Below are 26,800 nucleotides of genomic sequence, written 5' to 3'. Positions count from 1 at the left end.
AAACACCTGCAAATAGGCAAAGGTATTTCAGATTTCATTAATGATATATTTTTAAAATATTTTTAATTCTTTACTATAACAAGCACAATTTGGGTGCCTGCCATTTTATCTTCTAGTTTAAAAGGAGATAGTAAAAGATCCACATTTCGTCGATGGTTAATACAGAAGCATATGCACTATTTTCGTATGTAAAGATATTGGCACAATAAACTATTTATTGTCTCATTTGTATGAATGATTAGTTTGATCTTTAAATCAGGAAACCTCAGAAGAGATGTTTTACTGCAAGCAGTAATAAATCAGGGAGAGATTTCTTCAGGGAGTAAGTTGGCTCTGGTAGTATCATATCTCTTGTCAAGAGGTTGATTTTTCTTCAACAATTCAGGCATTCTGAGGAAATGAAGAATACGAGCCAACTCATGATAAAACTGTACTCCTGTCCATAACATCTAGTGAGAATTACAAATTTTAATGTACAAAACCGTTTACCTATCAGTTTTGAATTTGGCCAATCCACTTTGGAACTGTTGTGGAATATTTGCTCAATCCCTCTTATAAAGGAAACTAAACTGACAATGTTTTGAATCTTAAATTCTAATCCTGTCGTTCATGGTTTATTTCAATCTGCCCAGCCTTTGGCTATGTTGTCAATGAAAGACCTTCATTTAATGTTTTCTATTCAGTCTCTCCTCATAACTAAAGGCTCAACCCCAGTGAATCTGGTGAATCTTCTCTGAGGTTTTCCAGAGCTCATGCTATTGGCATAGCCAATTTTTATATAGTATCACTAGAGCCAGGATTTTGCCATAAATGCCAGGTGCCTTTTCATGCCTTTTCTGATGATTTCACCTGCATAATGCCTTTTTCATGATCGAGTGCCTACATCAGCCTTTTTTTTGCCATTTTGCTAAAGGTTTGTGCTATTTTCTCTAGGTGTACCGTGATTACAATGATGTTTTCTATGTTAACACGTTAATATTAATGTTATTATTAACGTGTTAACATAGTATAACTTACAAGAAAACTTTCACCACTAGAGCGAAACCGGGGGCGCCACCATCGGTCGATCATTCGTTCATGCCGCTGCCCACTGGTTCAGTTTTCTCCAAGATCTATTTAAAAAAGAACTGCAGATGCTGGAAAATTGAAGGTAGACAAAAATTCCTGGATAAAGAAAGGAAGAGACGGGGAGAGTAGGACTAGAAGGAGAGCTGGGAAGGGGAGGAGGGAGAAGACAAGGGCTATCTAAAATTAGAGAAGTCAATGTTGAAACTGCTGGGGTGTTAACTACCCAAGCAAAATACCCAAGCTTGTCTCCTCACTTCATTTACAGCTGGCTCCAGTCACAAATCTACGTTTTCGAGTGATCTGTGCAAAGCATTCATTGATGCTGGAATTCCACTGTGGAAATTGGAAAACATAACTCGCAGAGGTTTTTTAGAGGTACAGAAACCAAGCGAGTCATTACGGACAAATTATGTTGACAGCAACTTCAACAATATTGTTCAGAAAATTAGAGATGAAATTGCATGCAACAAAATATGGATCTCAATAGATGAGGCAACCGATGCTGTGGGGAAATATGTTGGCTATGTGGTCACCGGTACACTGGAGGCAGGTCAACCATCAAAGGAGTATTTGTTGACACTGGAAGTATTGGGGAAGTCAAACAGTTGTTCAGTTGCTCAGTTGTTTACACAGCTTCACTTGCTGTACTTAGGCCAGAAGGTACAAAACATGAGAATGTTCTTCTGTTTGTGACTTAAAGTTTTATTCCCCAAAATGTTGCATTTGACATGCTTAGCTCAAGGACTTCATAAAATTGCCAAGCACATACGTAGCTTTTTTTCAAATGTTGATCGCCTAGTTTCCAATGTCAAGAAAATCTTCCTCAAAGCACCGTCATGTGTGCCGTTGTTCAAGGAAATGGCACCCAAGATTTCACTACCTCCTCAGCCTGTTTTAACTAGGTGGGGTACATGGCTCTCTGTTGTACTCTACTATGCTGCAAGTTTTGAAAAGATTAAAAAAATCGTCAACTGTTTTGAAGAAGAAGAATCTGCTGCAGTCAGGGTCATCAGTGAAATCATGCAGAAGAAATCCCTCCACCGCGATCTTGTGTTTGTTGCTTCCAAATTAGCAAAGTTCCCACAAGCTATCACTTCCCTTGAGAAACGTGGTGAAACATTAATGTATAATTAGCAGGTTTCACCAATAACTGACGATATTTGTAACGTTCCTGGCGATGTAGGTAAAGACATACAAGGAAAATGTGAGAGAGTGATTTTAGCTAACAAAGATCTTGAAGAAATAGAAAATATAGCTAAAGTTCTCAAAGGTAGTACATAAAATATCGACATGAATATAGAGCATGTAGCTTGTTTCGGGTATGCACCAGTGACCTCAGCTGAGGTAGAAAGAAGATTTTCACAACTGAACCATATTCTGTCTGACAGACGGCATAGTTTAACACCAGATAATTTGAAAAAAATGCTAGTAATCATGTGCAACCCCACGGGCAAGTTTGGTCATTTAATGTAGTATACCTCTATATCATCATTTTTAACCATATTTTGGTGGTGGAAATAAATGCCTTTTATGCCTTTTTTGTCAATAAATGCCTTTTGCATGCCTTTTTTGTAATTCTATTATGCCTTTTTGCCTATTTCAGAGTTTTTTAGTGCCCAAATGTCCTGGCTCACAAACTCCATGCTATTATGTCTATTATGTTCTATGCCCTGGATGATTAAGATGAAGGTTCCATATGCCTCCTTCATCAACATCTACCTCAATACCCCTCAAGGCCCTGCCATTTAAAGTACATGTATACCTTTTTTTGCGCCTGTCGCACTTAGGCGACTTTTTAGGCAACTGCAGAAGACTATGCAGTCGCCACATGGTCATCACATGTTTGCACTTGGTTGCCGGGGAGTTACCTTCATGGTCATGAGGAATTCCCCCATACTGGGAACTAGTCATGGTCACATTATGATCGCCCAGAATTTTTCAACGTTTAAAAATTAGCGGCGACCAGAATTAAGCCACCATGGAGAGTAGTGAGAATTCACGTGCCGTAGGTAGATTGTCAGGAGGTTGAATGTTCACGTACGTTTTCGTAGGTTGTAGCCGGTGCTGACCGGTGAATTTCATTGGCTCATTGGGGAAAAAAAGGTAAACAGTAGTTTTCAGAACCAAGGATAACGGACCAGTAATGTTAATGTCCGCCGAGCTTCACAGCCGTCTATCTCTGGCTGCTTAAAAGTTGTCTCCGCTCCTTGGCCCCTCTTCTTTCCCCCCCTCTTCCCCCTCTTTTACCGTACACTGTGCTTAGTCATCTTATTTACAGCACCAACCTTCCTGTTCATCGCGGTGTGTGTCTGTATCACCTTGGCTTTGCACCGTGTGAATTTCACTCATACAGTGCACCCCCCGATTTCCCTGTCCAGCCGTCTGCATAATGGGCTGGTGAAGGAAGCGATATGTTTGTGTTTGTGTGTTCCACTCTGACAGTCGCTGTTCCAGTTGCCGGTTTTTCAAGCGACTGCAGGCAACTTGATAGTCGCTTGAAAAATCGCATGTGGGACAGGCCCATTAGTGTTCCCAAATTATACCATCTCACACTTATTAGGATTTAGTTTGACCCATCTGCCCATCTTACCATCAGATCAATGTCCTATAGCCCATGACTTATTCCCCTGGATATTAACAACACCACCAATGTTCTTGCAAATCTGTGAATCGTACTTCTACATTTATATTCAAACTATTCATAAATATAACAGTAAGGATCCCGGCATTGATCTTGGTAGCAGAGAAGGCTTCCAGTCACAAATAACAACTCTCCACAATCACCCTCTGCTTCGTATTACCAAGCCAATTTTGAATCCAATTTCCCAACTTGCCCTGAATCCCATGGGCTCTAACCTTTTGGACCAGCCCAATAAACCTGTGTTATGAAACATCAGGGAGCCACAGAATTTATGAAGGTAACATTATTTAAAGTCAAATCAGCTGCCGGGTGCAGTATAATATATCAAAGTGTCACATGGTGGCTTGAGCAGATTTTAAATGTGTGTTTGCTTGGAAAGATTATTCGCTGTTGAGAAACAGTACACGGATCAACAGTTGGAGAAAGAAAGTTAAAAGAAAGAGATTTTAGAATATTAGGCTAAAATGGGCTGCCAATGGTCATGTAGCCAGATATGAGATAGAAATCATCACATTGCTATAACCCACTGTTGTTGCTTTTCAGGCTGAGTGACCAGACGCACTGGACTTGGTTTTATTTAATTAGATAGTACACCGCGGATACATATGGGAAAGCTCCGGAGTGCTGGGCCTGCTGCTTCAACATCTCAGAGCTGAGGTTTGGAGAGCTCCCGGTGCGGGCAGCGCTGACCAACATCGAGGAGTTCTGGGACCATTTGCCGAGGGTGCCAACGTTGAATCTCCGACCAGCGAGCCTGTGGATTTAGGGAGCCGCAGACTCCGATAGGAAGTAGTCGATTCAGATGTCCAAGCTGTTGAGGTAGTTCTCCCATTCCGACGTCGGAGTTCTAGCATCCTGGCGAGAGGGCCTGAACTTCGGGCCGCTTGGCGCGGCGACTGCGATAGGTTCGGGTGCCCTCTGACCATGGGTGAACAACGGAGGACAACGGAGCCTTCCCTCACAGTGGGAAATTTTGATTCCGCTGTGTGGGGATGTCTGTGTTAAAGTCTATCGTGTTCTGTGCTCTTTATTATTCGTATGGCTGTATGGTGACAACACATTTCACTGTACCTATTGGTACATGTCACAAATAAATGTATCTTGGTAGAGCTGATAAAGGTGTCTCAGCAACTGGACTTTTAGTAAAACAACGTTCTTATTTTTATTTTTAGTTTAATTTAGAGATGCAGCGTTGAAACAGGTCCTTCGGCCCGCCGAGTCTGCGCCGACGAGCAATACCCGCATATTAACGCTATCCTACACACATTAGGGTCAATTTACAATTATAATAAATCCAATTAACCTACAAAACTGTACGTCTTTGGAGTATTAGGAAGAAACCGGAGCATCCAGAGAAACCCACGCAGGTCAGGGGTAGAACGTACATCCTCCGTATAGACAGTATCCATGTTCAGGATCGAACCTGGGTCTCTGGCGCTGTAAGGTAGCAACTCTACCAGTGTGCAACCGTGCCGGCCTTTGAATAGAGGGTGCAGAAGGAAGGCTTTTGTCTTTTTACTTGATGAAGTGGAAGCCGAGTCAGTGTCACAAAGTATATTTCCAAGTGGGACCAGATGATTTGTTAAGTTTGTCGATTATTTGGTCAATCATGCATGGTCTGTGTGGGAGGAGAAATTTGAAGAGCCAAGTGGCCTTCAACACTTCTATTTATTTTTGATGACATCTTCTTCATAAAACATCTTTTATTTTTCATGGAGAATATCAGAAGCGAGAACAGATGGTACTGTGGGAAAGAAAATGACAGTGTTGTTATTGGAACCAAGCCACAAGCCACACATCATTTTAGTTTCTGACTAATTAAAGTTTTATTTTTATGAATTTTTTAAAGCCATTTTGGATTAAATTCACTGACATAAATTGAATCATCAGAGAAAAGGATAACAAAGTTTCCTCAAACGCAATACGTATTCAGTTTTATAGCATTGTTTTAAAATAAAATGTAACTGTCGTGATTAGGTCGGTATCCTTGTAAAAAAATAAATCTATCTTTTGGCCCTTCATTCATGATTATTCAACATCTGGTGTCAATTTCTGTGAACCAGGTTTCGTAAGTTTTCAGAAGCAGAAGGGAAGTCTTCCATCTGGGTGAGGGAAAGACTTAATTGTCTATCCTACCATATTGTAACAGGTTATCTGTCTGTTGATGAAAGAGTAACAATGATGGCAGTGTGAAAGAAGTATTCTGATTAAAATGGAAATAAAACACATATCAATTTAATTAAGCCCAGAATGTAAGGAAACTTCATCCACAGAATATTGCTATCAGAGAACAAAAATTATATTTGTATTTTTGCAGAGACAAAGGAAATAAGCAGAGTAAAACATTAAACACAATAATGAAAGCATTTTCACCAACTTCATAAAAAGAACAGAGCAAATAACAAAAGCTGTAATATAATTTGAAAACAAATGTATTTATCCAGAGCCATAACTTGAAATATCTATCTATTGTTGTTAATTGCATAAACATTGGAACCAATTTGTGGACAATAAGGGTGGGTTTAGACCAAATATTTTCAGAAAAAAGGACAATTTTCATAATTTGTTTGATTGATTACGTTAGTCCTACAGCAACATAATAGTTAAATTACAAGGCAGGTATCCCATGACCTGAACTATTTACAGTATCTGGAGATATGGATATTAATCATATAATTAACTATTCCTGGTAAAAAGGTGGTATTATTAATAATAACCATGAAACAACAGGATTGGTTCTCTTATGGCCAACAGGGACATAAATCTAACACCCTTACCTAATTTCCCCTATATTGCTTCAACCTAATGAAGTTGTTTATTATTAACCGGCCACTCCGTTTAGTGTAAATTAAGGATGGATAATAATTCTTATCTTGCCAGTGATATCCACATCCCAACGAACAATAAAGGAAGAAAAGTATTTGTATAATTTGATCTATATTTTACGCACTCAAAGAGATGTCATTTTATTAAAAAAAACAATTGATAAAGACATTAATCAACCGCATTTGATCTATTTGATTGTGATTCAAATAGCAAAATATCATTGAGCTACTCATTTCATCTTTGACCTTGTACTAATCATTAAGTTCTCTGACATAATTGCTTATGATGTGTGTTTTAATTCTGCTCAACCCAACAATGCAGCTTCGGAAATGCTGCACTGGGTGGCCAATTAATTAATAACATTTTGATTTACGGTAGATAAAATCATGCAGAGAATCGACACCTTAAAAAAAAAAAATTCGCTATTCTCTCTGCTGGAAATAGCATGGGTTTGTGTTCTGTGAAAGCAGATTAGACTTGTCTGTGATACCTTTTGGAATAAAAAAGCTCGCTCAGCTCCTGTGCTTGAAAATGATGTCTTGGATGAAGTACTGGGTTTATTTATATAGATTCATTATATTCCAGCAAGAGCCATGGTTTATTAAAAGTATTGACAATTAGAGGGGAAATGGATTATAGTTATGAGTGTTTATGTTTTCCAAGATTATTCATTTTGCTGTCTTGTCAGCTATAAATTCAAAAGCCAAGCTTCATTGTTTAAGGATGTGTTTAAGTGATGATAAATCATCAAACTAATGTGGCTGATTGGTCAACTTCCTGTAACAACGCTGATGAAGATTATCATTTGATTGCCAACTAATATTCTTTTAACTGTCTTTATTACTTGGAAAAATGTTTCAGGTGGCAAATAAAGCTCATGAATAGCTTTTGTGAAATATCAACAAAGATTCAATTCAATTATGCGTAAAAACTTCAGACCCATTTTATTCTTTATCATCATATGTTTATTTAATCATTTAAACATTTTCTGATGGAAATTTTCAAAATAGTATTTATTGACTATCTTCATATCGCCATAATCTATGTAATAACCAGAAATTAAAATGATTAGTGATATTTTTCAGTTTGATGAAGGACCTTTGACCTGAAATGTTAGTTGTTCCATTTGCCTTCCTTCATAGATGGTGTGACCTGTTGAGTATTTAACACATATTCTGTTATTATTTTAGATTTCCAGCATTTGCAGATTTTTTTTAAATCATCAAATACTATTTTACTGTCATCTCAGAAATATCTGATATTCCGGCTTCATCTTCCATTTTATATTTACCCTACAAGTGATTTCATTTGCTCATACAATATTATTACTGTAATGATGTGACACGAACACACATTAAGATACATCACATTTTAATTAAATCACTTACAGCATAGGATCTGCATATGTTACAGCTCCGAGCTGCTCTTGCTACTAGCTAACGTAAGCGAGCTCTTGATATTACAAGTACTATAATTGGCTAGTATGAAATAGCCAATCTACATCTCTCCTTGTAGAAATAAAGAAACATCGGCAGCTAAGCTATATAGGCAGAACATTGAGAACATATTTGCAAAGTTATACAAAATCACCACATCTAACGGGTGGCCTGCAAACCCATCCGGCCCGTGTGTGGTACGACACATGCAGATCCTCTGCTGTAAGTGATTTAATAAACATGTGTTGTATCTTAATGTGTGTTCGTGTCGCATCATTACATGGTGTCAGAAGTGGGATTGGACAATTCCGGGTCTAGTGTAATCTGCCAAAAGGAGAATTAGATTAGAATTATTAGATTAGATTCCTTTATTGTCATCCTTTTGGCATCCAGGACTGAGAATACTGCTGCATTGCCAATCTGTGCGGCAACTTCTTCTGATGTTCGCATTGGGTAATGTGGGCATTTGATGGCAGTGTTAAGATCTCTGGAATTGATGCAGATATGGATCTCCTCCTTGTTTTTCTTAGTCACAACCACCATGGTGGAAACCCAGTCGGACGGGTCTGTAATTTCAGCAATAACACCCATGGAGACTATACATTTGAGTTCAGCATGTAATCTATCATGCATGGCATATGGGTCATGTTGTGGCGCTCGGACCACAGGAGTGACTTTGGGATCAACAGTAATGCAATATTTGACAGGCAACTTGCCAAGTTCATCATTAAACAGGTCTTTGTATTGAGAGAGTAATTGCTGAGTGAGCTCATCAGTAAGGCAGAGTTTGTGGACAGCACGTCCAAAGTACCCCAGGCCTAGATCGTGGCATGCATTGATACAGAGCAAAGTCTCTGAATCTGCCTTAACAATATAAAACTGCAAGGTGTGGATCTGTTCATCTACAGTGCTCTTTAAATCAGTTTTTCCAAGTGGATGCAGGATCTTTCCCCCGTAAGCCCGAAGCGTTGCGGAGGCCTTATCTATATGTTCAGCATTACGATTTTTTTGCTCCCTTGATGAGATGACGTTGATTATTGGGCCAGTGTCCACCTTGGCGCGATGAGGCCTGTTATTCACAACCATGGTTACTTCAGATACTTCAACTACTTCAAGTAGCTTGTTAGACGAAGGGAGGAGGGAGTGGATGGCAGAACTGGTATCTTTACTGTCTGAGAGAGGAGTGGGGGTTGATAGCTCAGGCTCTTGGAAGTCATTATCAGTGAGCTCATTTTGAAGCAGGTGCAGGCTCGTCCTTGAGGCAGTAGGAGTCACACGAGAACGGCAGCAGCGAGCAAAATGTTTTAATTTCTTACAGAAATTGCAAGCTTTCCCTTATGCAACACAGAACCATCGACCCGTAGCATGGAATTAGTGAAAATGTTGTCAACGAACGGCAGATCCGAGGTGGGGGTTGCTAGAGGACAAGTCTGTAAGATTAACGCTGTGCTGCAGGCGGGAACTGAAAACTACAGAATCAGTGTGGGGAGACATTATCTCGGAAATACGGCAGGCACGTTCTGCTTGGTCAAGGATTAATTCAGTATTTCAAAGAAGCTCAGCTCTCAGCTTGCTATCAAGCATTCCACCTACCAGTTTATCACGGGTGAGCTCATTGCGTAAATCACAAAATCGACAGCGTGCAGCCATGTGCTTCATAACGCTAATAAATCGTTCAATAGGTTCATCGATCTGTTGTAAATGAGCATAGAACTTGGTTCTTTCAATAATGGTTTGAAGGCATGCCACACAGCTCTCTGAACTTTCTGAGCAAAACCACTGGGTCGTTAATTGTTTCAGCAGGTACTTGGACCTGACCGCCACCACCCAAAACAGCAAGCGCAAAAGTTAAGTTGTTGGCATGATTCATTGCCTAAGGTCCAGCCTGGTTAAACAAAACCGATGCACACACATCTGGGGGGTTATTACGATGAATGATGCAGGCATAATGCGTGTAGTCACGTTCAAAAGACGCCAACATTCAGCAATGTCTGAATCAAAGATCAGAGGGCTCGGACGGCAACATGAATTTGCCATAATGGAGATAATAAGGACAAAAAATAATTAAAAATAAAATAAAACCCGATAAACATGAACGGAGTGGGCAAGATTCACTGTCTGACACCATGTAATGATGTGACATGAACACACATTAAGATACACATTTTGATTAAATCACTTACAGCATAGGATCTGCATATGTTAAAGCTCCGAGCTGCTACTGCTACTAGCTAGCATAAGCGAGCTCTTGATACTATAAAGCACATACTAGGCGGAGCTACTACTGACAAGCACTATAATTGGCTAGTATGAAAGCCAATCTACAATTGCAAAGATAAATATGGAAAGAAGGACATTGAATAAATAAAAAGACAATATGCTCGAAATAATTGGCAGACCAGGCAGCTTTGGATAAAGCACAACAGAGTAAATGTTTCACATTGATTACTGCCGAAATGCTGCTGACTTGTTAATCTTTTCAGCATTGTCTGCTTTTATTTGACATAATTTAACATTTATTTTGTTCATTTTTTTCATTGGTCAATTGATTCTTTGATGCCCAAGTTGTTGAACAAGAAATATGCTTGTTTATCTGTGCTCATAAACACATGTTGGGTGGCCGATTGGGAAAGGGGGAGATTCTGGGTGTCATGTACCCAGTCATTGAAGGTAGGCATGCAGGTGCAGCAGGCAGTAAAGAAAGCGAATGGTATAGCTTGATTTGAGTATAGGATCAGAGAGGTTCTACTGCAGTTGTACAGGGTCTTGGTGAGACCACACCTGGAGTATTGCGTACAGTTTTGGTCTCCAAATCTGAGGAAGGACATTATTGCCATAGAGGGAGGGCAGAGACGGTTCACCAGACTGAATGGGATGTCTCACTGTCGTATGAAGAAAGACTGGTTGTTTTTCTCTAGAATTTAGAAGATTGAGAGGGGATCTTATAGAAACTTCAAAATCTTAAGGGGCTGGACAGGCTAGATGCAGGAAGATTGTTCCCGATGTTGGGGAAGTCCAGAACAAGGGGTCACTGCTTAAGGATAAAGGGGAAATCCTTTAAAACCGAGATGAGAAGAACTTTTTTCACACAGAGAGTGGTGAATCTCTGGAATTCTCTGCCACAGAGGGTATCAGAGGTAGATGTGGCCCTTGTGGCCAAGGGGATCAGAGGGTATGGAGAGAAGGCAGGTACGGGATACTGAGTTGGATGATCAGCCATGATCATATTGAATGGCGGTGCAGGCTCGAAGGGCGAATGGCCTACTCCTGATTTATGTTTCTATGTTTCTAATATTTATTCCAATAGTATCTTTCAAATGATCAGATTAAAATGGAAGTGTCTCACTCGTGCATGTGTTGTTTTTCTAATGGTCCATGAGACTTCAAATCTGAGCTAATAAACAAGGAGGTGAAGAAACTGCTAACATAATAAAAAGGTAATAGGCGATTGATCTATTCTTGATCTGCAGATCGAGCAATCGATTTAAGATGAACAAAATGGGTAGGAAAGGTCTCTTTGATTTGATCAAACTATACAGGAAATAGAAGATTATATAGGAAAGCACAAGGGTGCAGGAATAAGCTACTCCTCAACCGATAATGTTATTCAATCAGCCATTAAGTAAGATCATGATTGATACAATTAAAACTGCATTTTCGCACTCGCATCTATCCCAGTTATATCTATTTAATTATATCCAGTTATATCCTTCCAAATCTATCACATATATAAAAATACTAATTGAATATTCAAATATTTCAAAGAATCATCTGAGAGTTTAAAAAAAGCCTTGTATCTCTTTTTTATGCGCGACTCCTGACTTTAAAAAATAGGCTCTTAGTTCTAGACAAATTCCAATGTAGACATTATAATATAATCCAGTTATCATTGCCTGGTGTAAAATAACATTAAGCCATCAAATTAATTACTATAGGCTTATCCATTTCCATTCTGTATAACACGGCAGTTGTAATTTGTGATATTCTTATAAAGATGTTATATGCAAAGATACTAGAGGAGCAAGATAGACCACTCCTATGAAATCCAATGGACTGACGTGTAGTATGCATCGGAACGCAAGAGAACGTCACTTCCGCCATTTTAAGAATAAGACCCCGATCCCTGTTATGCCTCTCGCAGTTTAATCCACGTCAGTCCATTGAATTTTGCAGTTTATCTTGGTCTATTTTAGCCTTCTATGATAGACCATTATGATCTTTGTTTATAATAAATAAGGTGCTTCTTTAAAAATATATATTTTTAAGAGAATCTGCATATAAAATGGGCGACAATGCGCAATGAAAGGTCTCTGGACCATATGCATTCTATGATCTTTGGTTTAATCAGTGTTGTGGGGGAACGGTATGTGTGTGTTTCTGTGTGTGAGAGGCAAGATATAGATAATAGATTTCAAAGTTCCTCATGGATCAGAAGCAACTTTGATTTAAAGCAACTCATGATGTACACGAGCCATTCTCATGATGTACATAAGCTTTAAAGGCAATTATATTTGCCTTTATTTTTTTTGCCTATAAGATATAAGGAACATAAGCCAATATATTTGCCTATATTTATATATTATAAACACCTATATATTATATATATTTATGATACACACACATATGTGATATTGATGTATATAATTATATAACACACGTACATATTTCTTTAGTTTCTTATATATATATATAAACACATATATTCATTATATATATATATGATGCATATATATGTGTGATATATATGTATATAAATATATAACACACACATATGTATATTTCTCTAGTTTATTTCTTGTGATCTCTAATTTTGTTGAACTTTTTTTCTTTCATTCAACCTCTCTCTCTGAAATCCTAATATTGTGAATAAAATATAAATGAACACTTGCCAAGATATTTTTTCATTCTATATTAGTGTAAAGAAATATAGTATACATACCTACATTGTTGCAGAAGTGCGAGCATTGGACATGAATACTGTGCATTGCTACCATAGTTTATTTTTTAATTTAACATATATTTGAGGAAAATCTAACATATATTTGAGGGTAATTAGTTACCGTATTTCCCGGCAATGAAGACGCACCACTATTTGAGTTGCTAAATTTTGAAAAAAGGATGGCGGGACAGGATCGAGGGTTTGGTTTAGTCCAGGGTGCAGCCTTTTTTGCATAGGGGCCAGGACCCTCCAAGTCTAGCTGCAGTTCGCAGGTCACCTGCGAGCCCAGGGACTAGCTGCAGTTCCACTGTCTGGTTCCAGCGGTCGTTCGCAGCCATCCGAGCAACTGAGTGCGTTTTTAAATGTGAATAACTCATAACTAAACATTTTGGGGTCAGCAGTATATTGCATCAATCCACTCAATTTTAAATAATTCTACATCAAAATTCATAAAAAAAAGGATAACACTTTTTATTTCTGTCATTTATGGTAATATTTACATAATTTATTATTTTAGGTGTGAGATATACAGGGTGTTTAGAACAAAGACAGCAGTTCTTTGACAAGTACTACGTAGTTCGGTGTCGGAGATCTTGTCAACGAGTATTCTGGACCCACTGTCGACATCCGAAATTACTGTAAAATATCATATAGAATTAACATAAGAACAAATCTGATTATAACTAGATAACTGCAGAATGGATGATATGTCATTGTATAATGTATATTGAAGATTTATATTTCCTCTAATAGGTCACTTTAACTTAAATGTAGAATAACTTGCAATACCATGCATGCCTTACAACAAGAACAAAAGTGCAACAAGTACAGCAGTGTAAAAATTGATACCTTTATTATTGTTTAAGAAGGAACTGCAGATGCTGAAAAATAGAAGGTAGACAAAAATGCTGGAGAAATTCTCCAGCATTTTTGTCTACCTTTATTATTGTGGTAAGTCTGGATCTATAAAATAAGACATTCTAATATCTTGCTCAAAACATGTCATATAATATAATAGATTGTCGGGATCATAAGAATAGAATTGTATATGTTACAGTCATCATACATTGGGAAGGAAATTGCTTTAATGTTTGCTCCTCGTGGCATATCGTTGTTCCTTATAACTCCATTTATCATGTATTTTAAATACCACTGATCCGTGTGCATTGTGTATATTTATCACCATTTATCCTGTATTTTAAACACTAATTCAAATCGGCTTAAATACAAGCCGATTCGAGATCTCTGCGGCTTGGAGTTCCCGAATCGGCCGCCTCCTACGGGAGACTGGGGCTTCATGATGTTATAAGCTGCGGGCCGGCGGTCAGAGCACTTCTCCAGCGAGGAATTGCAGACTCCACGAGGGAAAGTGCACGCTGCCCCTGCGACTAGAAGCTCCACACACCGCAGCTTCAGGGTGTTATAGGCCGCGGGCCAGCGATCAGAGCAATTCTTCTGGCGACCCCTGGCTCCATGATCTGAGCTATAGGAAGAGATCGGGCAGGCTACATGACAGAAAGATAATTTTTTTCTTACTTTCGGCTTTAGTCGGGAACCTGAAGAAAGACTGCTATAAAGTGCTCGAATCGCTTACATTGGCGATTCGAGCACTATAGCAGAACGGCTCGCTACGCTGGTAGATGTGGATGCCATGACAGAAGCCCATTTAAAAAAAACCTCATATATTTGATTCCCAAAATGGCGCAAAAAAAATTGCACATGAGCCCATGACCGTACTACGGCTTTTCGTCAAGTGGTCTATCTTGCTCCTCTAGTATCTTTGGTTATATGTATGATTTAATTAACTTGTTATCCGACATGACCATATGAGCAGCTTTTGTTGCACAAAGTGTTTTAATCACAATACAGTTTCAATTTGGTTGTAGATTGAGATGGTTAACCATGATGTGTGCACTCCAATTACCTCATGTCATTTTGGTCCTGTGTTCAGTATATGCTGAATTTGAATTATTTTGGCATGAGACAAATTTTAAGTTAAGAATGTAACAATTTCAATTTCATTTTCAGTCATTCTGAAGCTGATTCCATTTTATTTTCCATACATTGAAAACACTGAATTTTCCACCATATATCTTTCTCCTCTTTCACAAATTATAAATATTTTTGTGACCTGTATGGTCATGTTTAGTTTTACTCAAACAATTTAGTTAAAGACAGGCGCTATGAACATATTCTCTCATATTATTCAAATCTCCTTTGGTAATAATCCACCAATACATTAGAGCGATATTCTTTTTAGATAGCTATCTGAGTCCAATTCAGCTGAATCCTGCTTGGATCTTGTAAAATGAAATGTTAAGTGGCTGACATTTCTATGCATAATAATCAAGGTAATTTAAGTAAAAGGATTACAGATTTAATTCATGTTTTAATCTAATTGTAATTATGAACAATAAAAGCAGAGTTTATACATGGTATTAAGATATCAAGATTCAGCTTCATACCTTTGGGACCATTCAAGATTGAGCGGCATTGGTGCATTTATTTTGAACTCAGATGGATATCCACAAGGGGCAGTTTTAAGTTATCAATAGTCAGAAGAAAGGTCTTAACTAGAAACAGTGCCTACCCATTCCCTCTACTGATGCAGCCTCAACAGCTAAGTTCCTCCAGCGCTTTGTGTTTTGCTTAAGTTTCTAACATCTGCAGTTCCTTGTATCTTTCAGAGTGAGTTGGTCAAATCTTAAACAGCTCAGAAAGATCATACTTTTCTCAGAGGATTATCAGCTATTGATTGCATTCAACACCCTTTTAACAAGCTTCATTATGCTGCAAATGTGTACCATGGAAAATCTTTTTCTGCAGAGAGGTTTCAGCAATTTTCAACTACATTGTAGTGGAGAGAAACATCATTTATTAGATCATGCTGCTTGAGTATACAACTTTAAATGATGGCAATTAAGAAAAAAATTTGCATATATATTGTGTGTTCAATATCTTTTATGAGCATCCTAAAGCAAATTACAATAAAAAATAATTTACATATTTTGAAGTGTTGACACTGTGTGGCATCCATTTGGGTCCTTAAAATATGGAATAATGACCAAGTGTTCTAATATTCGTAGCAATGTTGTATAAGGAACATACAAGGGCACGATAAATAACTCACCAATTCTTCTTCAGAATAGCGCCATGGACACTCTGATATACACATGAAACTACATAGTTATGGAGTCATAGAGTGATACACTGTGGAAACAGGCCCTTCGGCCCAACTTGCCCACACGGGCCAACATGTCCCAGCTACACTAGTCTCACCTGCCAGCATTTGGTTCATATCCCTCCAAACCTGTCCTATTCATGTACCTGTCTAAATGTTTCTTAATGGGATAGTCCCTGCCTCAACCACCTCCTCTGATAGCTTTTCCATATATCCAACATCCTTTGTGTGAAAAAGTTACCCCTCAGATTCCGATTAAATCTTTTCCCCTTCTCCTTAAGCCTATGTCTTCTGGTCCTCGATTCACCTACTCTGGGCAAGAAACTCTGTGCATCTACCCAATCTATTCCTCTCATGATTTTACACACCTCTAAATGATCACCCCTCATCCTCCTGCACTCCAAGGAATGGAGTTCCAGCCTACTCAACCTCAGCCTATAACTCCACCCCTCTTGTCCTAGCAACACCTTCGTAAATTTATACTATAACTTAGTTTCTTCTTTAAGAGGCAACAAATGTAATTGCTGCACTCTGTCAGTGCTGCACAAAGGTGTCAGCCTTGTGCTGGAATTAGATTGAGGCATCCATCATCAGCAGAGCACAAACTCTGATTTGTTAATAGTCTTGTTAGATCATTAAAGTTTTCATCAGAAAATCTACTCAGAAACTTTGAGTCACCCATCCAACAAGAAATTCTCGATAGATTCTCCTTCCCATCATGACATTCAAATAAATCTTAAATGCTTACTACATCAATGTTAATTCCATAAGATGATTACTGCACACATAATATTAATTATTCTTATTAGTCTTATTGCATACTATAATCTTGAATTTTGTGTCTGCTTTTTCTAGTTCTATCTAATGATTGTTTACTTTGATAAGGTCAGTTCACAAACACCTTCTCTCAATAATATCTATTTTTATGCAGGCTTCCTTCATACTTATTTTCTTTGATGCAAGGGAACAGAATTCTGGGTCTTCAAAGACTGGCTGCTGGGCTTAAATGTTTCTGTTGTGCCCCAGATACCAGAAATGGTGACAATACTCAAGGCATAGTTGCAGCTGAAGATAATTTATGGAATCAGCACTGCGACCAAGAGAATAGATCACATGAAACTGTATATATCCATAGTACATTGCTTTAGGTGTATTTTGAAGGAACAACCTACATTAAGTGTCCTGGGACAATTGGCTCCATGTAATGCAGTGTAAGATAAGGATCCCACTAAGACATGACTAATATATACATCTTATCCTTTCCAGGCATCAATTTATTAATACCCTACACTTCCATAAACCCGGACCTCGACACAGCAATGTTTCCTTCTCTCTCTCCTGAGCAAATCACCAAACTAATGACCACCTTCACTGCCCTTCCTTCACATCCATCACTACCAAACACGCATCAGCCCCTCCGCCAAGGTTGGGTCTCGTTTGGTGCTGTAAAGTGCACTTTCTGTTCAATAGTGCCCAAGGGCCACATCTTTATTGATTGAGGAGGGAACCGGTCACACATGTGATGGTGTCTGCCGAATGTTTAACGATAAGTTTGATATAGCAGAGGTGATAAAATGTTTTGATCATTGGAGTGGAAGTTGATGGGATGGAAGCTGAGAACAAAGAGAAGTGAATGGTGATCACACTGGCTGGCAATACTCAAGAGACAAGACATATCCGGCATAGTATGCAAAGGGACATCTTCAAAACAGATGCATCGGAGGATGTGGGAAAATGGAACATAGAAGGTAGGCTGGGATGAGCTGCAGTTAACATGCGTGTAGGATTCCACAGTTTGTAAAGAATAGTGGCTGTGTGCCTACTCCAGAACTACAGCTAAAGCAGAGGAAAGAAGACTCGTAGCTGGACGAGAAAAAATGGAGAAACTCGTAGATGGACTCGCCCCCCCCCCCCCCCCCCCCCGACAGCCCCCGCCTCTAGCCCTCCCCTGGCTCCAGGACGCTCGCCCCCGACAACCCCTGCCTCAAGTACAACTTCATCGCCATCCTGGGGAGGTGAGGAGGTAGTGGGTGTGGATTGAGGGAGAGAAGGGGGTAGGGAGGGAGAGGGAGGGGAAAGTGGGGGAGGTGAGAAGGGAGATTGGGGAGGAGGGGGGGATAGAGGGAGAGGAGGGGGTAGTGGGAGGTTGGGAGTGGGGAATAGAGGGAGAGGAGGGCAGTGGGGGAATTGAGGAGGGATATTGGGGGATAGGGGAGGTGAGAAATAGGGGAAGTGGGGGGATTGAGGGATAGGAGGGGGATAGGCAGGGGAGAGGAGTTATGGAGGGAGGGAGGGAGGAAGTGACTGATGGTAGAGGAAATGTAAGGGAGAGAGAAGTGAGGGAGGAATTGGGGGAGGGATGTGTAGTGGCAGATTATTATATAGTTCAAGGAAGACAAAGGGGTAAGGAGATAGCCTTGTTACGCGTGGGAGCTCTCCATGAGACATTCAAAGCCATCCAAAGATAAATCTTCAAAACACAGTCTCTTGATTAATAGTTTCTTTATTGTCGTAGTAAAAACAGTGAGATATTCATCCAAACTTCTTCTTGTTTAAATACATTTTGATTTTATTCATAGCCAAACTCGTGCATGGAAAAACTATGGCATGGTAGAAAGCTCAGACATGGTCGAAAGCTATGCCTACCCACCATGCTCATTCGACTAAACTAAAAACTACACGCTTTGGCGCAAGAATCACAGCAACAACACGCCTCTGACTACGTAATAAATCCCACCCACATAATTACAGGCAGACAAAATTTAAAGGCAAATGGCCATAATTTATAAGATACTGAGTTAAGCCAAATGGCCACTACAGGGAGGAGGAGAGGGGAAAAAAGAGGGAGGGTGAAGAGGAGAGGGAGGGAGTGCTGGGGGGTGAGGGGAAATGAGGTGCACCAGCGTAGTTGGGAGCTATGTATGAGTGGTGGAATATTGCATTGGGGGAACGGGTTGCATTGGACGAACGGGTGAGTAGTGGAATTTTGCGTTGGGGAACGGGTTGCGTTGGGAGACTAGGCCTCCAGTGTGACAGGGACTCAATGGGTCTCACAGTCTAGTAGCCCTTTAACCCTTCTTATCCATGTATCTGTCCATATGTCTTTTAAAATGCAAAACAGTATCCGCTTCTATAGATTCCTTTGGCAAGTACTGCATTATTTCCAGCTGTGTTCTTTATATGGTTCAATTAACAATTGTGCTGTCCTGATCACTTTCACCTTCTAGAAGCAAGCATAATTTAGTTATTAGCCTTATTAAACATTGTTCTTAGTTTAAAGTCATACAGTACGCACCAAACCCTTAACGTCAGGCATGATACCCAGTATATATTCCAAAACACAAAAGCCCAAAGTTTTGACAGCATGAAACTTCTTCCACCATGTCCGATCAATTCGTGGATATGTTGTAACAATAATGTTGAAGTGTGAAAGTCCTCCAAGAGAATAGTAAGATTAAACGAGAACTTACCAGTCAGGTACTATTAAAATGCTTGAGGCAGAGTCTTGCTTGATCTTAGCCAAACACTGACTGATGAGGCAAAATGAGGGAAAGCATACAAAAACATTCCACCGCAGTGTAGCGAGAATGCATCTACCACCACTGCCCCTGGGTCTGGTGCCCATGAAACTGGTGATTTAGTCTGTATGCAAACAAATCAATTTCCGGTACGCCATACCGAGCGACAATGTCGTTAAACACTTCATGATTCAACATCCATTCTGTGTAGTCATTGAATTGCCGTTATCTGGTGTCCGCCAACAACTCTAAGTAGTTAATACCATGTGACTGAAGAATTAATGACTCCTGCACATTCCATCTACCACTGTAGCTAGAGATGATATTTGTAGCTCGCCATCCTAGAGCACTAGCATCAGTTTGTAAAATAACTGATGGTGTATCGACCAAAATATTACTGGAGTAATGCCGAATATTCGTTACCCACCATTGTAACTCAGCAATGGCTTCAGCTGGCAACTGCATAGGTCAACCGAAATGACCTGCATGGAATTTGAGTGCCTGCTCCTTTACACATTGTAAATTTTGATAGTGCAAAGGCCCGAACTGTGCAGCTCGAAACGCAGCCACTAGTTTGCCATTTATATTAGCTATATGTCTAATAGAATGCTGCTTCTTAACAATAAGAATGTTACAGGCTTCTATTAATTCTAATTTCTGCTTGTGCATCCAAACTTTCCTGTTGTGAAAGAACAAATGTGCGGTTTGGTGTATGCTGTGTGGGTGGAAGCGAATTGAGAAGGAATTCAATTTGGAAACCTTGTATACTGTGCAGTATAAACGGATCTAATGTTATCCAATGCCATTCATTCAAGAAACATTGTAATCTTCCCCCGACTTGTAACTGAGCCATACACAATATGTTCCGCAAAGAACCAGACTCACCTACCTCAACAGTTACCGGTGGAATGGTGTTTGTTTCTGCCCCCGCGGTTTGGGGGTAGGACTGATGGAGGGCGCCAACCGCGCATCTTGGACATGGGCCGGCTTGGGCCTTGGCTTAAAAAAGATCTCTGTGCCAATTGTTCGGCTTTCCCACCAGTTTCGGCGAACCGTCTGGTGTTGAAGGGACCATAGGGGTGCTGCCGCCTGAATGATGAGACCTTGGGAGTTGTTGGGACTTTCATTAGCCCAACCATTTTTGCTTCATCGTCCAGCTCCCTAACCTGCTTCGGCAGATCTTTGCTGAACAGGTAATTCGGTTGTTGAACGTTGCTGGCCTTACACAGTGCTGCAAATTTGGGGTGCAGAGCGGGATGAATGACATTTACCGTAGACAATTAATTTCGAAACGTGCATTGCACATTAATGCCATGGCATCCTGTTGCACATCAGATAGGGCCCCCCCATCCACTGACCTGGCAAAGGCCGTGATGCCTGAGGCGAGCAACTTTATATTTTCTATAGCTTCACCTCCTGGGCTCTGACACCCCCTCCAATGTAACCCTAGATGGAGTAATTAACAGCAGGCACTGTTCATCACCACAGACATTAGCTCTGTTAGCAGGAGTGTGATACTTGTTAGTAGTTTCCTCCATGGACAGATCTTGGAGCTGGTGTGAGGCCAGGTAATTGATACTCATGGCTAAGTCCTCATCCAGCGGTTCCCCTGTTTGTGATGGGATAGCAAATTTCAATGCCATTGCTGGCACTTCATACCATGTGGTATGCTCTCCGGCTATACCACCGAACTCTCAGACAGAAACTGACCCCAAATGCTCCCCTCCTCAGAGAGGGAGACATTGTGCAGCCCTGAAACAGGTGCCCCTGCTGCGAGCCCCCGAGGAGACCCGCGCTGATATAACTCCCTCCTTTGGAGCATATCATTGTGGAGCAACCTCTCCATCAGGTGGTCCATGTGGGTTAGACATCCGCAGACGCTATCCATTCGAAGAGGGGAACCCTTCAGGCCCGACTTGTCCGAGTTACGAACTTTTTCGTGGCTTTCCTCCCAAGCGGGATTGCCAAGGTGCTATTGACTGGCACCAAGTCAGAAGCTGCTGACTCCACCGACTGCGACTCGGAAGGCGAAATCGACGGCCGTCCGCTACCCGCACTCCCGCAGTCTTCCGTAGCTGGTTTCCCCGCGGCCCTTCTCTTCACCTTGGACATTTTCTCCATACAGTTCGAACTTGTTCTGTAGGCAAGAATTATCGAACCAAGAGAAACGACCTCAGAGAAATTTTAAACACTTACCTGAGGATTTTAAACTTACCACTGGAAGGAGCGACGCGCCTGCCAGTCAGTCGTTGCGCAATGCGTTAGATATAATGACATGCATGCGGGCTGACGGCCTTCTTCATGTAGTCACTCACGCGACTCCGAAGTAAAATAATAGGATTTTTAACAATAATGTTCACTGTTAGGTTTGGTTTAATTTCCGGATCATTAGCAGAGATTTCAAATAATCAGCTCAAGTTTTGGCCATTCTTTGTCTGGCTTACAGAGAAATTCTGGTCTAATGATCCATCTCTTATTGCTTAAGAGATCCAATGTCTTTAAATATCCAAATAACAAAAAATCTAGGAAAAGCGAGTTAAACCATTTTGGTTAAATAGTCCCTAATATAAGTAAACATGCTTCGGTACTTTAAAAAAAAATCTATAACGCAAATGTAACTGGATAACAAACCATTAGGCTGACAAATTAATTTGTGGCAAAGCAGACAACAAGATCATTTGCAAGGTAACTTGGGAAAGGCGCTGAAAAGGATGAGAAATGGCTATTAAACCTTTCAGTACTTAAACTGTCATCTATCTTAGAGCAATTGTAAATGAGTGCTTGTGGACTATTTGCCAGAGACATTGAGGGTATTTAAGAACATAATTGTTCATTGGCAAGTCCAGAACACCAATTTTTGGAGGAAAGCGTACTTCTATTCAATAAAATGATAGTTCTTAGAACAGTTTTCTTAGGTGTAAGGCAAATTTATAATTTTATATATAGCTGGACCAAATTTGTTGTATGTTTAATTTAATTTGTTAATTGATTGAAGAATAATAGAATATGAAATCTGAAGATTAGCTGGTTTCCATTTGCGTTTTAGAGGTTTCTGATATTCATTTTTAGGTCTAAGTTGCAGCACAACTCCATAAATTGTTAGCGCCAAAAGACTGGAATTAGTAGTTAAAATAAAAGAAGCAAAACACAGCTGCAGATGCATTTCAGAATCCAGTCCTCAGTCTTCTCCACACGGAGCAGCCAGGTTGATAAACATTGAAGACCAAAAAGACTGGCTTTCCAAAGAAAGTCTGATCCATTCATCCATCTCTTATTGTTTTAGCGGTCTGTTGTCATTCCTCTGCAAGCTTCATCCGCAGGATTTTGTTTTGTGTTACATATTTACATTGTGAAACATTAGTAGCTCCCAATACAAAAGAGATTTTGTTTGCAACATATTTCAAAAAAACGTTTGTTCTCATTGTTGAAGTATTTACGCACCATAGTACTATCGGTCCAGAAGATAGATTCTTCCAGTTGAAGCTGTACTTCTTTTTGCAGCAATATGTCAACTTTAACAGCTAAGAATGCGGCAGTAAGTTCCATTCAGGGAATTGTCATTTGCTTCAATGGTGCCACTCTGGCTTTACCCATTAAGAATGCAACATGCACTTCTTTGTTATCATTTTCCAGTCTTAGACAACAAACAGTACTGTAGCCACTTTCACTGGCATCTGAGAAATGTGCAGCTGTGCACCTTAGCAAAGATTGTAGGCTTCATACACCGGTCCACTTTGAATTCTGAGATCTTGTTGAGATCTGCTAACCATTCTGTCCATCACTGAGAGGAAGTTTGTGTTATGCTCTCATCCCATCCAAGTTTTTCCTTACAAAGATCCTGCAAAATCAACTTGGCTGGCAGTGTAAATGATGCAAGAAATCCCAAAGGGTCGTTGACGGAACCAATCACGGATAGGATACCCCTGCTAGTACATGGTCGCTCTTGAATCGAGATTCTGAACTTGAACACATCTGTTTCGACGCACAAGTGCAGTCCCAATGCTCTGTCCATTGTCAAATTGTCTTTGTCCAAATCCAACTCCCTGGTCTCTTTGGCTCTATCATCTGGTGGAATGCTTTCCAATACAACACGACTGTTGTTGATCCACTTGGAAAGTGTGGGGGCAGAGGTACAACTCCAGGACTGGGCAATGTTTAGCGACTCGGCAACAGGCCTGAATGAATTTGCCACAGTCATTACAGACGTCATAAAGAAATGTGTGGAGGATGCATCCCAACAAAAACCTTCCGAGAGTTTCCTAACCACAAGCCTTGGATGAACCATGAGATCCACATTCTTCTCAAGACCAGGTCCTGGGCATTCAGGTCTGGAGATACAGAGGTCTACAAGAAGTCCAGATACGACCTTGGTAAGGCCATCAAAAAGGTCAAAAGGGACTTCTGCTCCAAGCTAGAGGATGAGACGTGTGTTCAGCAACTGTGGCAGCGGTTGAATGCCATCACCACCTACAAGGCGAAATCAGGAGGCAGCTCAAATGTCAGCAAAGCATCACTCCCTGACGAGAACAATGCGTTTTATGCACGCTTTGATGGGGAGAACACTGATGCGCCTTCCCAAGCTCCATTCGCCGTGATGGTATTTTGTTCACAGTCACAGGCCGATGTCAGAAGATCCTTCAGAGGGGTGAACCCTCGGAAAGCACCTGGACATGATGTTATAGCCGGGCGTGTTTTAAAAACCTGTGCGGACCAAAGGGCTGGAGTTTTTACGGACACTTTCAACCTTTCACTTCTGAGGTCTGAGGTTCCCACCTACTTTAAAAGGGCATTAATAATACCAGTGCCCAAGAAGAGCAAGGTGACGTGCCTCAATGACTATCGACCAGTGGCACTAATGTCTGTGTTGATGAAGTTCTTTGAGAGGTTGATCATGGCACAAATCAACATACCTCAACAAAAGTCTAGACCTACTGCAGTTTGCTTACCGCCACAACAGATCAACAGTGGATGCGATCTCACTGGCTCTCCACTCTGCTCTGGACCACTTGGACAACAAAAACTCATATGTTAGGCTGTTATTCATTAACTACAGCTCGGCATTTAATACCATCATCCACTCCAAGCTGGTTACCAAGCTCTCAAATCAGGGTCTCCCTCTGCATTTGGATCCTCGACTTCCTCATTCACAGCCACAGTCTGTCTGTATTGGTGGAAATGTGTCATCCTCGATAACAATCAGCACAGGACCATCTCAAGGCTGCATGCTCAGCCCCCTGCTGTACTCACTCTATACTCATGACTGCTTAACCGATCATAGTGCGAACTCCATCATCAAGTTCGCCGACGACACCACTGTTGTGGGACATATCACTGATGGGGATGAGTCAGAGTATAGAAGTGAGATCGACCAATTGACCAAATGGTGCCAGCACAATAGCCTGGCCCTCAACACCAGCAAACGCAAGGAACTTCGGGTAGGATGGGGACCCACAGTTTCGTTTATATCAATGGGTCGATTGTGGAAAGGGTCAAGAACTTCAAATTCCTGGGCGTGCATATTTCTGAAGATCTCTCCTGGTCGCAGAACATTGATGCAATCATAAAGAAAGCACATCAGCGCCTCTACTTCCTGAGAATGCTATGGAGAGTCGGTATGTCAAGGAAGACACTCTCGATCTTCCACAGGTGCACAGTAAAGAGCATGCTGGCCGGTTGCATCGTGGCTTGGTATGGCAACCTGAGTGTCCAGGAACGGAAAAGGCTGCAAAAAGTTGTAAACACTGCCCAGTCCATCATCGGCTCTGATCTACCATCGAGGGGATCTATTGCAGGCGCTGTCTCATAAAGGCTGCAAGCATCATCAAGGACCCACACCATCCTGGTCTCACACTCATCTCTCCGCTGCCATCAGGTAGAAGGTACAGGAGCCTGAAATCTGCAACAACCAAGTTCAGGACAGCTACTTCCCCACAGCCATCAGACTATTAAACACAACTTCAAACAAACTATGAACTATAACAGCATATTGCACTTTATCTGGGTATTTCTGTGTGTGTATATATATATTCTATGGTATGTGGTCACACTGATCTGATCTGATCTGTATTATGCCTAAAATATTCTGTCGTGCTGCAGCAAGCAAGAATTTCATTGTCCTATCTGGGACACATGACAATAAACTCTCTTGACTCTCTTGACTTGAATCCTTCTTTATTGCAGATGGAAGTCAGATGTTTTACCATTTGAATTGTTTCCTGCTCAGTAGACATGGATTTTAAGCAATCATCCACATAGACATTATTCTTCACAGTGGATATCACTTCTTCTGGAAAGTGAACTTTATTGTCCTCTGCAGTCTTCTTTAATGCAAAGTTCACACAACTTGGTGATGACTCTGCTCCAAAGAGATGTACCTTCATCCGGTATTCAACAAGATCTTATTGTGCATCCCCTTCAGGACACCATAAGAATCACAAGTAATCAATGTGTTTTTCTGATACTTTGATTTGATGAAACATTGAGCTGATATCAGCCATCAAAGCAACTGATGGTTCTTGTCTGAATTTAATGAGAACTCCAATGTGTGAGTTGGTAAGGTTTGGACCTTGCAGTAGTTTAGTTAAGTGATGTTACTTTGAAGACTACAGCACAGTCAAAGACCACCCTCAAGGTCCCTTTCTTCGAGTGGTACACCCCATGGTGCGGAATGTACCTAAGCTCCCATCACTTTGATTCAGTTGGTTTGTTGGTACCATTTCGGCAAAATCATTGTGAATCATATCCTTTAGGAAAGATGTATATTCTTCATGAAATTTCGTATTCTTGCCAAACTTACGTTTCCGATTCTGGGTGCGTTGCTCTGCCATATGACGTCTATTCAGCAGACTAACACATTCTTGTTTGAAAGGTAAGTCCAGACAATAGTGTCCGTCTATCATAGAAACATAGAAACATAGAAATTAGGTGCAGGAGTAGGCTATTCGGCCCTTCGAGCCTGCACCGCCATTCAATATGATCATGGCTGATTATCCAACTCAGTATCCCGTACCTGCCTTCTCTCCATACCCCCTGATCCCCTTAGCCAAAAGGGCCACATCTAACTCCCTCTTAAATATAGCCAATGAACTGGCCTCAACTACCCTCTGTGGCAGAGAGTTCCAGAGGTTCACCACTGTGTGAAAAAAGTTCTTCTCATCTCAGTTTTAAAGGATTTCCCCCTTATCCTTAAGC

The sequence above is a fragment of the Leucoraja erinacea genome, chromosome 12 (genome assembly GCF_028641065.1).
Source record: "Leucoraja erinacea ecotype New England chromosome 12, Leri_hhj_1, whole genome shotgun sequence".
In the NCBI taxonomy this organism is placed as follows: domain Eukaryota; kingdom Metazoa; phylum Chordata; class Chondrichthyes; order Rajiformes; family Rajidae; genus Leucoraja; species Leucoraja erinaceus.
The sequence above is the reverse complement of the archived record's forward strand: the minus strand, read 5'-3'. Positions refer to the sequence as shown.